A 10448-nucleotide genomic window follows, 5' to 3' on the forward strand; every position below is an offset into this window, starting at 1 on the left:
GGAATGGGAATGTGATAGTCTAGGAGCTTCTGGAATAGGCACAACTTGAGCCATTCCAGGACCCTGGGATTCCCTCTAATGGATAGCTTCCTAGTGTGTCTGAGGAATCAGATACCTCTACCGCTATAGGGAGACAAAATTGAAAGTCACCTGGTCTGTCACCAGTAGAGATAAGTCTGTTGAGGCACTCTCTGTTTAGGACATACATGAGAGGCTGGTGTGGGAGTCCAGGTCAAGGGTCTGGGTGAGACTTCACCAGATTGCTCTGGTCTGTGTGGTGGCCATCCCTGGTTGTCATTACTGTGCACCTCTACATGTTTCTGTCAGTTCCTTTGATATAAGATGAAGGGAAAGTGAGCCCTCCTGGGGCTACAGCTGCTGCAGGCCCTGAGATGACACGCAACTTCTCAGAGACGCATGGTCCACAGTGAGCCACCCATGCAGCACTCCCTTCCATCTGTACACCCCACCCCCACCCCCACCCCCACTTCAGGCATGAGCTGTGGCTGTAGGGAGTTGCTGCCGTGTTTTGTGGAGGGGAATGGATACAATGACTATTTCTGTGAAATCGATTGACCGTCTTTGGAGTCAGGTGGTCCTTTGACAATTCGGGCAGAACATGGTGACTGGGAAAGCCCAGGAACGCCAGCCAGTTTCTTGTGTTGACTGGTGACTATCTCTGGTGTGAGACCCCCAATCTCCCAGTTGAAGACCTGTGCACTCTTGTTGGACTGTTCAGATCACCCAGAGAAACTCCAAAACTCTGTGTCCTCTCAGGCCTGCTGGAGGACATTTACTTCTCCGTCTGCTCCCTGAGCACCAGTTTGAGACTCTAGCTGCTTGGTCGCTTGCCCCAAACTGTGTACTCCCCACCCCAACCTGATCTAAGCAGCCAGTCGTGCCTGGGACAGGGAAGTGGTTACACTCCTTCCTCTTTTGGGTTTATGTCCTTTATCAATCAGTGATCTCTACCCAGGGGAGGCTCTGATAATTTTTGTCTTAGGATTAAAGGCAGCTGCTAAAAAATACTGCTTTTATCATGCAGTTGGCCCCAGATATTAGAAAATAAACTTCAGAAGTTAAAAGGATTTGACAATATGAATAGGCCCCAAGGATTGGAAATTGCTCAAAATGTTTACAGTAACTGTGACTCTGTAAAAAAAAAAAAAAAACAAAAAAAACCCAAACAAAACAAAAGGTAAAAGAGGTCCCAGAGAAGGAAGTCAGAGACACCAGGAAAGAAAGAAAAAAAAGGATGTCCTATCCTACATAAATGATTACACAGGGTTTCTTTGCCTAGGCACTGGGACCCTGGAAGAGGCCAGGTGCCTATCTGTCCAAAAGACTTGATCCTGCTTCTGCCTGTTGACTGGCTTGATTGTGGGTAATTGCCAATACAATCATGCTAGAAAACAAACTGACTTTGGGCCAGGAACTCCTCCTAAACACCTAACACTCTGTAATGACCCCAGAGAGAGGCGAATGTATAATGCCCAAATAACACATTATCAGCCATCAACCCAGACAGCCTGCTGCCAAACAATACCCCAAGAGTCATTTCCAAAACAGCAGCCCTGTTAGGGTCATCAGACTTCACCAACAAGGTTGGGGACACAGTAATGGACATACGGGGACCGAGTACCGACCCTGGGAAAAGAAGATGTGGTCCAGGCACTGTCCTGGCCACAGCTGCTCCAGCTCCTATCAGCAGGAACGGGAAACTCAGCTCCTTCAGGCAGGCTCGGGCGGTGCACAAACACTCATAGCTGTGGTGAAAGATGGAGCAGAGCAGCTTCAGCCCTCCCCGTCTCAAGCAGGGACCCAGCCCTGGCTACTGCCACCCCTGCAGGTGTGGCTGCTGCTGCCTTCACTCTGCTCTGGGGCTGGCTGGAGCCTCCACTCTGAGATCCACGGCAGCCAGAGTCTGCACTTCCTGAGCATGATTGCTGCAGACCTGAAGAGGTGCTAACTACGTGAGAGCAGTTTTGTTCAAGACGGAAGCAGGTTTGCCGGGGCGACAACTGTCTTCTTGGGCAGGACCATGTGTTTGGCACAAAGGACGGAGCTTCTGATTTTAACCCAGGCTCTTCACTGGGGGAAGGGCAACGCCAGCACTGTGCACATGGGCAGTTGATGTGTATTAGCCACTGCCGGTGTCCACTGGGCCGTCTGTAGAGAGGAGTGATCCTTAAACTCAGCCAGAAAGGACCCGGGAAGAAACTAAGAAGACAATCTTTCTCTAAAACTGACTCCTAATTATTAATATTCATGGAACCCCGGGAGAACATTTTAACGGATGCATACTGTATGCAATGATCAATCAAGTGTATCTATTATTAACAGATTCATCACCTCAAACACGTTTATCTATTATTAACAGATTCATCACCTCAAACACGTTTGTTTTTCCCTGGAAGTACTAAATGAATCGTTTCTCTTAGGTTTTCTGATATTTACAATCATTGTTAGCTCTACTTGACTATAGGACCCACTAATTTAATCTTTTTTTAAATAAATTTATTTTATTTATTATTAAGTATACAGTATTCTGCCTGCTTGCCAGAAGAGGGCACCAGATCTTGCTACGGATGGTTGTGAGCCACCATGTGGTTGCTGGGAACTGAACTCAGGTTCTCTGGAAGAGCAGCCAGTGCTCTTAACCTCTGAGCCATCTCTCCAGACCCCACTAATTTAATCTTTATGTCTAACTTTATACCCACTCATCGACCTCTGTCTACCCACCCCCACCCTGCCTCCCACTCTTCCTATCCTCCCCGTTACTCCACTCTCTAGTCCTATGAGGTCACCTTCCTTCAGCCTTTGCATACGAATAAGGAACGAGGTCTTTGGTTTCTGTGCCTGTTTATTTCGTTTAGCATTATCCTCAGGCTCATCTACATGACCACAAGTGACAAGATCTCATTCCTTTCTAAATACTTCCTTTATGTTTTAGAATGTTTTACCTACATGTAGGTATGTGCAGCATGTACTCACATGCCTGATCAGAATAAGGGACTCAAATTGCCAGAAACTGGAGTTAAGAATGGTTGTGAGCCAGCCAACATCAAACTAAATGGACAGAAACTCAATGCAATTCCTCTAAAATCAGGAACAAAACAAGGCTGTCCACTGTCTCCATACCTTTTCAACATGGTACTTGAAGTCCTAGCTATTGCCATACGACAACAAAGGGGGATCAAGGGGATACAAATTGGGAAGGAAGAGGTCAAACTTTCACTGTTTGCAGACGATATGATAGTTTACATCAATGACCCAAAGAACTCTACCAGGGAACTCTTACAGCTGATTAACACCTTCAGCAAAGTGGCAGGCTACAAGATCAACTCAAGAAAATCAGTAGCCCTACTATATACAGATGATAAAAGGGCTGAAAGAGAAATCAGAGAAACATCACCCTTTACAATTGCCACAAACAACATAAAATACCTTGGGGTAACGCTAACCAAACAAGTGAAAGACCTGTATCGTAAGAACTTTGAATCTTTAAAGAAAGAAATTAAAGAAGCCCTCAGAAAATGGAAAGATCTCCCATGCTCTTGGATAGGTAGGATCAATGTAGTAAAAATGGCAATCCTGCCAAAAGCAATCTACAGATTCAATGCAACCCCCATTAAAATCCCAGCACAGTTCTTCACAGACCTTGAAAGAACAATAATCAATTTTGTATGGAAAAACAAAAGACCCAGGATAGCCAAAACAACCCTGTTCAACAAGGCAACGTCCGGAGGCATCACCATCCCTGACCTCAAGCTCTATTATAGAGCTATAGTCCTGAAAACAGCTTGGTATTGGCACAAAAATAGACAGGTAGGCCAATGGAATCGAATTGAAAACCCGGGTATTAACCCACACACGTACGAACATCTGATCTTTGACAAAGAAGCTAAAAATATACAATGGAATAAAGAAAGCATCTTCAACAAATGGTGCTGGCATAATTGGAGACTGGCATGTAGAAGAATGCAGATCGATCCATGTCTATCGCCATGCACAAAACTTAAGTCCAAATGGATCAAAGACCTCAACATAAATCCAGCCACACTGAACCTCTTAGAAGAGAAAGTGGGTGGTACCCTTGAACGAATTGGTACAGGAGACATCTTCCTGAACATAACACCAGTAGCACAGGCAGTAAGATCAACAATTAATAAATGGGACCTACTGAAACTGAGAAGCTTCTGTAAGGCAAAGGACACAGTCAGCAAGACAAAAAGGCAGCCCACAGAATGGGAAAAAATATTCACTAATCCCACATCTGACAGAGGGTTGATCTCCAAAATTTACAAAGAACTCAAGAAGCAAGTCTCCAAAACACCAAAGGACCCTATTAAAAAGTGGGCTGCAGAACTAAATAGAGAGTTTTCAATAGAGGAGTCTAAAATGGCTGAGAGGCACTTGAGAAAGTGCTCAACATCCTTAGCCATCCGGGAAATGCAAATCAAAACAACTCTCAGATACCATCTCACCCCTGTCAGAATGGCTAAAATCAAAAACACCAATGACAATTTATGCTGGAGAGGATGTGGTGAAAGGGGGACACTCCTCCATTGCTGGTGGGAGTGCCAACTGGTTCAGCCACTTTGGAAATCAGTGTGGAGATTCCTCAGAAAAATGGGAATAAACCTACCACAAGACCCAGCAACTCCACTCTTAGGCATATATCCAAAAGATGCCCATTCATACAACAAAGAGGTCTGTTCCACTATGTTCATAGCAGCTTTATTTGTAATTGCCAGAACGTGGAAGCAACCTAGATGTCCCTCACCTGAAGAGTGGATAGAGAAAATGTGGTACATCTACACAATGGAGTACTATTCAGCAGAAAAAAATAACGGAATCATGAGATTCGCAGGCAAATGGATGACACTAGAAGAAACCATCCTGAGTGAGGTAACCCAGTCACAAAAAGAGAAACATGGCATGTACTCTCTCATATATGGATTTTAGACATAGATCTGGGGAGTGCCAGCCTACAATCCTATGGCCAGAGAGTCTGGGAAACAGAAACTTTATTTAGTGGCTGATCGAAGAAGAGGCAGACTCCCTTGGTTTAGTACTGAGCTGAACTCAAGAAAGCCAGTAACAGAGAGGGAGGACTGATGATCAAAGGGATTAAGACTGGGCTGGTTTAACCCCCAGAAACAGCTGACCAGACAAAGGTTAACTCTTGAATCCCAGGCATTAGCCTGGGAAGCCAGCATGGGACAGATCAAGACCCCCTGAATCTGGGTGTCAGTGAAGAGGCCTAGGGAATCTATTGAGCCTTGGGCAGCAGATCAGTACCCATCCCAAGTATACACACGGACTTTGGACTCCCATCCAACAATGTGAGGTGCACTCTCACCCTGAACTCTTGGGAAAGGGTCTAGGCCCTGCCCTATATGAAATGACACACTATGGACACCCCCATGGAGGGCCTCACCCTCCCTGGAGAAATGAGAGGATAACGGGGGGGGGGAGGGCACGGGAGGAAGGGAGGGAATGGGAGAGGGACCTGGAACTGACTTGTGAAGCAACCTTGATTCTTATCTAAATTTAAACTGGAAAATAAAATTAAAAAAAAAAAGAATGGTTGTGAGCCATCTTGGAGGTGCTGGGGAGCAAACCCAGGTCCTCTGGAAGAGCAATGAGTGCTCTAAACCGCTGAGCCATCTCTACAACCCCTAGGATCTCTTTATTTTTATGTCCATAAACATTGTGATTGCAGTCTTGTGAAAGACCCTGAGTCAGAGGGCTCAGGTAAGTCTGTACAGTTTCTGACTATAGAGAGCATGAGATAAGCATGTTGTCTTACAACCAGCCTACAGTCCCCAACCCCAGAGAACCTAGAGGACCCTAAGAGACACACATGAATCCTCCTAGGAAGGGAAATAGACAAGATCTCCTGAGGAAATTGGGAGCATGGGGGGCAGAGAGAGGGTGGAATGGGAGAGGGGGAAGGGAAGAGGAGTGAGGGAAAATGTATAGCTTAATTGAAAACATTGTCAAAAATTAAAAAAAGAAAAGAAAAAAGGAAAAATTAAAAAATCTTTCAATAAAAAAGAATGTTGTCTTTTGCTGTTAAACTTGGAGTAATTTGTTAAATTTGGAATATTTTTTTGCTTTTAGCTTTAATAAAATTAATTACAAATAGCACCAACCTACATACAAAGCCACTGCATATTTTACTAAAAATATGATACATTAAATATTTATGAGCCTTGATTGTATAATTGGGTACAAAAAAATCTCAACAAATGTGAGACAACAGAATCTGAACATTCCATTATCTCTGATTAGAAAATGCAGTTTTATATAAGTTACAAACCCAAAAATCTAATTACATGAGCATTGTCCTTCGTTTGTATGTATCATCCCAACTACACATTGCATGTGTCATGCATTTACACCCAAAGCAACAATTATAACGAGAATATTCATGTAGTTATAATGCAAGTCAATAAACCAAGAACACTGTCTGTACAAAAAGCCTTTGTCTGCCTTCTCTGAAAACAGACTCTTCTTCTCACCCACAAACAGTGTCCTTGCCTGTGTATGTGCCTAAGTGCGTGCGTGTGTGCGTGCATGTGTGTGTGTGTGTGTGTGAGAGAGAGAGAGAGAGAGAGAGAGAGAGTATATAAGTGTGTGATGTATATGCACAATTGTATTGTGCATCCAAGGGGTCACAGGCCAACATCCGATGTCTTCTTTATCACTCTCTGTCTTATTTTCTGAGACAGGGTCTCAAGTTGTGCCTGGAGCTCCCATTGACTAGAATCGCTGGCCTGAAAGCTCCCTGAGCTGACAGCTTCCCGGGATGACAGGAACGAAGCATCACACCCAGCTTTTTGTGTAAGACCCAGGTCCTCGTGTTTGCACAGCAAGCACTTCACTCTGGGAGCACCACCAGCCTCTCTCCCTACTTCTGAAACAGAGTCTTAGTGTCTTTTATTTATTTAATTTTTTTGTTTGGTTTGGTCTTAAATTTTGTCACCTACTTAAGCATCAAGGTGGCTAAGGTAGCTTGAACTTACTGTGTAGCTCAGACTGACCCCAAACTCACAGAGACCCTCCTGCTTTGTCATCCTAAGTGCTGGCTGAGATTGCAAGCATGTGCCACCATGCCTCACTCTCTCACTCGCTCACTGAGATTTCCGATGTGTTTTCCCTGTTAGCGGGTGTTGTGCACACGGTGTACTTATAGACTGCTGTTTGAAATTCTCTTTTTATGAGGCTGCCTCCCAAGCCTTTCCCTGGTTTTAATATGCCTGTCCTTCCATACTCATTTGTAGATGTCCTACCACATGAACTACCTTTCCCATTCCTATGATAATACACAAGAGTCAGCATAATGAAGGAGTTTATTTTGGCTTGCAGTTGGAGGGCACTGTCCATCATGGTGGTGGCGGCTCAGGACAGCTGTCTATATTGCATCCACAGTGATGGATGCTTATGTTTGTTCTCCATTTTCCTTTGTATCCAGTCAAGTCTATAGGTCAGTGCTGCCCACCTCTGGTAACCTAAGTAATCCCTTGCAGTTATGCCCAGAGGCTAACATAATCAAGGTGTTCCTGGAGGCATGGCTCTTCAGGCTCCTGGTTTGTTTGTTGAGACATGGTCCATGGTCTCACAATGAGCTGGGGTTGGTCTTTTATAAGAGTTGCCCAACTCATGGTGTCTCTTCACAGTAATAGAACACTAAGACAGTGGTACTAGGTCTGATCTTGAGCAACTCCAAACTCATCCAGACATGAGGCTTTTGAACCATACAGGTGAGATGAAATTGGGGTTACAAGTTCACAGAAAACCCCAACAAGCACACGCATATAACATCTCACAGGCAGGGCTCTCCTTTTTTTGGCATACTCTCTCTGTCTGTTCAACTGGTTTTTATTTTCACTGTGGATAGACTGTGAAAATAAGTTTAGTTTTACTTCTGACTCATCCCCTTTCATATGAGGCCTAAGGTTTCTTATTAGAATCCTCACCGCTGCTATACTTCTAATCTCTGGGCTTATGGACCCTGAAGAACAAATAAGAACCAGGTTTCCAAAGAATATCAAAGAGGGGAAATAAAATACATAAGCTCAGAAGAATGTTTACCCACCCAAAGTCAAATTAATTCTAAACAACATTGGCCCACTAAATCATCAATGCACTAGGTAGATGTGTTGAAATTCTTATTTTTAATCCCATTTCAGATTAATGGAATGGACTAGGAGGCAGAGACAGGAAGATCTCTCTAGTTTGGGGTCATCTTGGGCTGAATGCTGAGAGCCTATCTCAAAAGAATGGCTATAAGATCGTTCCATAGAAAAGAGCGGTCATCTCCGAGGATAACACATGCTGTGACTTGGTAACTTCATAGCTCAGATTTAATTCTATGAGCAGAAACTTGAATGACAGTTTGATGGAGTGCATCAAACTCTCATCAAAGGTGGCAGCTCGATGATAGAGCACTTGTCTAACTCACACAAACAAAAGGAAATGAGGGAGGGAGAAGGAGTTAAGAACAGTCATTCTGAAGAATTGCAGCCAACCTAGTTGTCCCACACTGGGAGGGGTGCTTATTAGGTCACTACAGTTCAGAAAGTGGAAATGATTGTTCCTATGTTACTATACAGAAAGGACTTGCGTGATAGCAAAGACACATACTGTGACCATTTTATATGTGCTTTAGAGAAGAAAACCTCCAAGGGAAGTTTCTGACTAGAAATGTCCAAGTGGTATTTTATACTTCAAAGTTTATGCTTTCAAATTTTATCACTTGTTAAATCCGATTTTTTTTTAATTTGCAAATGAAGTTGGGTGGGCGGTTCTTTCATTGCTCCTCTAGAGGGAGCCCAAGCGCTTGAATACTGGGAAAGTGAACTTCCTCAGGCATCTCCCCAGAGGTCAAGATTTTAGAGCTGCAGGAAGATGACCCTACATAGACTCTTCATTCCAGCTGGCACTGTGGTGGCACGGGCCTGCCATCCTAATACTTGGGAGCCTGTGACAGGGGACCTCGAGTTTGAGTCTACTAAGTGAGGCACTGTGCTGTCTCAAAACACAACACAGCACAACACCAAACAGAACAGAACCCTGAACTCTGTCTCTCCTGCCCTGCCGTTCCAAAAGGGAATGAGGTTTAGCTTTGGATGGTCGTCAAGGTCCATTTGGCTCAGCCTCTTTCTAACCGCTGAACCCAGTCTCACCCGTTGGTTGGATTTGAACTGATTTTAAATTAAGGTGCACAATCCCTTTCCTGTAACCCAGTTTTGCACCAAAGCGACTTAGAACCAGAAGCAAAACAAAAAAGCTGCATAGCAGCATCTTGAGAAGTTTCTATATGACAATCAAGGTAGCAAACGCTTGGGTGGGAAGAACCTGTGAAGTTTTCAGGGGCATTGGTCCCAAACTGGGAAAAAAAATTCAGACACTCCTAGAACTCTCTAGGCTCATGGGCAGGGGACCAGCAAGTGGGTGTGTTCATCCTAGAGTCTAGAAGTGGAAATGGTCCAGCAAACTCCTATCTGGGGATGGCTTGTTCATTTCCCCTTCAGTCTGACGGAAGAGGTGAACGATTGGGGTGGTTTATTGCCGTTTCAGATGTGGAGTCTTGGCCCAGACAGGTGCTACAGTCCCTTGTCTACTTGGAGGTACTTCCTCCCCTATCCAGTTTACCCATCCCACACATGTGGTACATACACATACACACAGACAGAATCCATACATATTACATAAATAAGTGATAATTAAAATAAAGATGATGTGTGCATGCTAACAAAAATACATGATTATATAAAATCAAGAGAAACGCAATGATACAGTATACTGCTACCACTGAGAAGTTACTACTGTGTACAGACACCTTGGCTCACCTCCTCCCAACTTCTGGTGAGTGAGGTGTCACTGAAGTGTGACATGCTTGCTTCACTCAAGTTTCCCTACCTTTCCACACACACGCTTCCACCTGTCTAGTTCTAGTCCAAATGCAGGTTTCTACATCATGTGCTCAAAATGTCTCTTTATGCTCCATTCGCTCAGATCACGACCTGGTTCCACACCATGTTTTGCCTCGGAACCCATCTTCTTGGAAACACACTGGTCCGCTGAAGCCTTCTTGTCTACTGCCCCCCCTGAGTGGCTTCCTTCACCTTCTTCCTGCTCCACTTGATCCCATTTGGACCTGCTGTAAAAGGAGTGGAGTCCAGTTAGGTCTTACATCTTGACTGTACCAGAGAGGAGACTTCCTTTTGTTTTGCTGTTCAAATCAAAGAAAATAACCATTGACTGGATGCTAAGATTCACTTTTGGGGATTGACAGTCTGGGCTTTTTGGGTATTGACAGTGCATTGTGCGGCAGTCAGAAGACAACTTGTGGGGTCAGTTCTTTCCCCTGACCATGTGATCACAGGGATCAAACTCACGTCATCAGGCTTGGTGGCAAGTGCCTGTACCCAACG

This window comes from Mesocricetus auratus, unplaced genomic scaffold (genome assembly GCF_017639785.1).
Source record: "Mesocricetus auratus isolate SY011 unplaced genomic scaffold, BCM_Maur_2.0 Super-Scaffold_100048, whole genome shotgun sequence".
Classification (NCBI taxonomy): domain Eukaryota; kingdom Metazoa; phylum Chordata; class Mammalia; order Rodentia; family Cricetidae; genus Mesocricetus; species Mesocricetus auratus.